The sequence below is a fragment of the Aptenodytes forsteri genome, unplaced genomic scaffold, assembly GCF_000699145.1.
Source record: "Aptenodytes forsteri isolate BGI_AS27 unplaced genomic scaffold, ASM69914v1 Scaffold45, whole genome shotgun sequence".
Classification (NCBI taxonomy): Eukaryota; Metazoa; Chordata; class Aves; order Sphenisciformes; family Spheniscidae; genus Aptenodytes; species Aptenodytes forsteri.
The window spans coordinates 2,176,820-2,181,901 of record NW_008794458.1 but is presented as its reverse complement, the minus strand read 5'-3'; the positions used below and the strand labels follow the sequence as shown (position 1 = coordinate 2,181,901).

General features: G+C 39.8%; 1 protein-coding gene across 1 annotated transcript in view; it reads left to right on the top strand.

The window, feature by feature from the left end:
* DOK6 (docking protein 6) overlaps window positions 1-5,082 on the top strand; it is a 185,325-nt gene that overhangs the window by 30,510 nt on the left and 149,733 nt on the right. The gene's annotated exons all lie outside the window — the stretch shown is intronic.

Sequence of the window (5,082 nt, the reverse complement as noted above, 5' to 3'; positions counted from 1 at the left end):
CTCAGGTGTTTATTTTTAATTGCAGATATTCAGCAAGTAGAGAAATGACTCATGCTTCATTGGCATTAAACCCAGAATTCGGAATTTAATTAACTTCAATTCTTTCTAGCAGTGGGAGGATAGACTTTCACAGTATTATTACTCTTGCCTTTATCTTTCTGCTCTGATTGTGAAGGGAAACATACAGTACAATTTCAATAGATGAATATGGAAGCAACAATTCATATCTCTATTTGAAATTAAAAATTACATATCCAATAGAAATACTGAGGGGCTTATTTGATAATATGGCCTCTCTCGTTGTTAGCATCAACTCGGGTTTCTGAGATGTTAACCGCTGTGGGTTTTTTTCTGTCAATCTGTTGACTTGCCCAACAGATAAAACTAGAACTGCTTCTTCAACTTGTATATGGTTTGGTGTACATGAGCCAGCAATGTGTTCTTGCTGCAAAGAAAGCTGACGGTATCCTGGGCTGCATTAGGAGGAGCATTGCCAGCAGGTTGAGGGAGATGATCCTTCCCCTCTACTCGGCATTGGTGCGGCCACACCTGGAGTGCTGTGTCCAGTTCTGGCCTCTCAGTACAGTAGAGACATGGACATACTGAAGAGAGTTCAGTGAAGGGTTATGAAGATGGTGAGGGTACTAGAGGATCTCTCCTATGAGGAAAGGCTGATAGAGCTGGGACTGTTTGGCCTGGAGATGAGAAGCCTCATTCATTATATACTCATCAGTGAGTTTATTCTCCACACCTGAAGGGTTTAGAGAAGACAGAGCCAGGCTTTTTTCAGTGGTGCCCAGTGACAGGACCAGAGGCAATGGGCAAACACTGAAACATCAGGAAACACTTTTTCACTGTGAAAGTGACTGAGCACTGGCACAGATTGCCCAGAGAGACTGTGGAGTCACCCAGCTTGGAGATATTCAAAAGCCATCTGGACATGGTCCGGGGCAACCAGTTCTAGGTGACCCTTCTTGAGCAGGGGGGGTTGGACCAGCTGACCTCCAGAGAGCCCTTCGAACCTCAACCATTTTGTGATGCTGTGAAATTTGCTGCTTTCTCAGATACAATAATGGGACTGAGTGCTAAAACTCAGTTACTTTTTTTCTCTTTTCTTTTTTCTGTTAGTTTGCCCAGTAAAATAAGTTATTTTTCCTAACTAATATCTATATAAATTCCCTTTATCCTCAGAATATTATGACTAAAACAGTATTATTTCCAGGAAAACCTTCAGTTCTTGTAAAACAAAGCATTTAAAGGTGAAAGGTATGATTTTTTTTTTATTATTATTATCTTTTTTTTTTTTAACTGGCAGAAATATTTTGGCTACCCATGTTAAACCATTAAAGCATTTGACAAGAAAAGAGATATCTCACAATATCTCATGACACTTTGAAATATGTCCATTTTTGTGGATGTACACAAGAGGAATGTGACTTCTGTGTGAAACTATGAATGGCTTAGAAAACCTTGCTTTAAAAAGAGAAAGTAAAAGTCAGGGAGTTTGGAAGAGGCAATTCATGTAACTCTTTTCCTGTCACATTGGAGGTATAAGAAGTTCTGTGCTGTCTAGGGAGGCAGTATGATTCCAGAGACAAAGGAAAGTTGAATTGTGTTTAAAACAAAGCCCCTTTTCCCCTGCATGGAGACTGTTTTTCTTCACTTGCTTTGCATTTTGTTCAACCAAATCTCTTGTATGGGTACCAAAAAGCAGCATGTCAGAATTTGGTGGTGTTTTCATTGTGTCTCTCAGACATTAAGTTCCCATCAGCAAATAAAATAAAATTCTATTGTTTGTTCATTTTGTGCTGACAATATGCCTAAATGTGTGAATGATCTTACATAAAAAAAATGTTCTGTCAATATATTAAATAAGCACAGCTTAATGTACTGATCAACAAAAGAACCCATAAAATCATCTTTATAGATGGCTAGGTATGCGTCCCCAGTTGTCTGTAGCTATGTTTCGAACAAAAATTACTGTGAAAGTTATGTAGCTTTGATTCCAGGAATTTAGGTTTTTTTGGATCTATTATCAAACTTATCAGCATTGCAGAATCTTTCAATAAGCTATAACACTCAAATGTTAAAGAAAAGAATAGATCTCTACTGTCTGAAAGAGACTGGAAGAAGGCTTAATACGCCCTGTTGTCACTATTCAAAGCACTTTTATTTCCTTTCCTGCTATTCCAGAAAGAGAAATTTCCCCTTTTTAACATAACAAGATTTAAGTTTTTTTTTTTTTTTTTCTCTATGGTGTGCACAGTCACACATTTGCTTGTCGTAGAATCACTGGGGTTTTTTTCTTCCTATTATTGTTTTCCCTTTCATATTGCATTGTCAGTTATCTTTTTGAGTCTTTGAGAGGAAATCTATGTGCATCTTTAAATTATTTTAAAAATATAAATTCTTTTTAAGAATAACCTGGACTTTTGTGTCCCTAAACTTTTTAAATCTTTTGCTCTTATATCCTCTTCTTATTTAGCAAGACTAGTAGATCCATATCTTCCCTGTCTCCTACTTTGGGCCCTTCTGGGTCTTTAGAATTTGGTAATGACTTCTGGGTTTGGTATTGTTCCCTCAGGTTTTGAATTCTAGAGTCTGCTTTCTCCTCTGCCTCGTAATGCTTTTATGGGATTTCCTTGAGATTAGTGCTTTGGCTAAGCCATAGGAGCCCTCTCACATACTAGATCATTTACCATGCATAGATCAAGGAAAATTAACAGAGATTTTAGTCATTCCTTTAATGGGACAGTGGTATCTGTGGTGTTCAGCCCCTCTCTTTTCCCCCAGGCAAAAAATAGAGAAAGAAATGGATTCTTGCAAAGCCCTGAAAATGCATGAGTAATAAAAATAAAATTGTAAGGGATTAGAAACCCAATAGCGAGGCAAACGTTGCACCTGTGTCCAAAAAAAGGCCAAAAGATCAGTCTGGGGAACTACAGGTCTGGCAGGCTCGCTTTAGCCCATGGGAAGAACCATGGAGTGAGTCCTCTTAAAACATATTTCCAGGCACGTGAAGGAGAAGATAGTAATTGGGAAGAGGCAGCATGGATTTTCCAAGGGTAAATCATGCCTGACCAATCTGATAGCCTTCTATGATTTGGGATGAGGAGAGAGCAGTGGATGTCATTGGGTCCTCAACTTTAGCAAGGCTTTTGACATTGTCACCCATGATATTCTTATATCCAAGTTGTGGCATTATCATCTAGGTGGGTGGATGTCTAGACGATGAAAAGCTGGTCGGCTAGTCAGACCCAGAAAGTCATGGTTAATGGGTCATACTCTACCTGGAGGTCGGTAGCAAGTGTAGAAATGCTGGGGTCTGTGCTGGGACCTCTCTTGGTTAGTATTGTTATCAGAGACCTGGAGGAGGTAATGGAGCATGCACTCACCAATTGTTCAGATAGCGAATCGGGAACGATCAGTCGATATGCTTTCGGTAGTCAGGCTACCTCCAGACACCTGAACAGGCTGGAGGAATGGGCTGACAAGGACCCTGTGAAACTGAATAAGGGCAAGTGCCAGGCACTGATCCTGGGACAGAGGAGCCCCTGTGATGGCATAGGCTTGGGATGGACAAGCCGGGAGCAGACCTGTGGGAAGGGCCCTGAGGCATGGTGCCTCAGCCAGCGAAGATGGCCAACAGCTCCATGGGCCGTATGAACAGGACCATGGCCAATCAATACAAGGAGTGATTATCTCCCTCTGTTCAGCACTCATTAGATCATATCTAGAGTACTGCATCCAGTTTTGGCCCACCTGTACAGCAAAGATATTGACAAACTGGAGTGAATTTTGCTGAAGGCTATCAAGATAGACCCCATAGCAGTCTTCAGATGTGGTCTCAGGTTTGTAATCAGCACCTACACATTCCACTTCATGCTTTGTCTCAGTTTCTTTCCTTGGCTTCTTGATGGCTCTCACTGCTCATCTGCTCTCAATCTTATTTGCAATGTCTTTGCCCCAACATGTTCCATTTTTTTACTGCACCATATAGAATCTCTGTCTCTTAAAAAACATTCTTTCCTGCATATGGAAAGGAATGCTAGAGCTGTACACAGGGAGCATAAGAATTACAAAACAAAACAAAAAAACCCCATCCACATTCAGTCCATTTTTTCCCTAGTCACAGATGGCCAAACTCATATGGATGACATTTTTAAGAAATTAATTCTGCCTGAGGCAGATGTCCTGCCCAGAAAAGCTAACTATAAACAGATAAAATTTGCCCAGAGTTCCAAGAAACTGAGAAAAAGATTTTATAATGCGAAGTGTTAAGCAGTTTAATATAGGCTGTGTTACCAGCTCTGGTTGTAATAACAAATTTTTCTTCCATTTTTTTTAATTGTAGTTATCTACTTGCATCAAAGGAAAATGGAAATAGATTGACTTGGTAATGCTGTAAACTTGCTACAAGAGTATTTTTTTGTTGATAAGCTTTTCTAATATTTGGAAAATAAATAAAATTGTGAGTTTGTATGAGGATGACAATTACACTTTAAAGACAGATGAGGATCTACCCTTACAAATGTAGTGATATTGATTGCCATGATAATTGAGTTATCCATCCCAGCTCAATTGGCAGATCCCCTAGTGTTGACTAACCAGGTGACTTTTGCTAAATGACCTGGGTGCACTTGGTGGGTGATGCGGGAGGATGGGGAATTCAGATGTGTACCTCAAGGGTATTTGATATCGGGTGAGAAAAGCCAATGAATTAAATTGTATGATGTTAATTGCTATATAATACTGTATATCATTACTTCTATGGTGGCTATATGCCATATCAACAACACCACAGTAAGAATCACCTAGATTAATGAAGAATGAACTTTAATGAAACCGAGCGAAGTGCAGCGACGATAGAACCAGGCAAGTGCAGCAGTGATGGAACCAAAGCTGGCTTCAACATGCAACAATCTAACAACACACATCATCTCTCCTCCCTGAAGGACTGTTATGACAGATGGAGCCTAAAGTCATGGACTAAATGAACTCGAACATTTTGTAGGGATGGCCCATAGACTAAGGGAACGATATCTGTGTGCATATATCAAAAGACAGGAAAAGTGGTGGTGA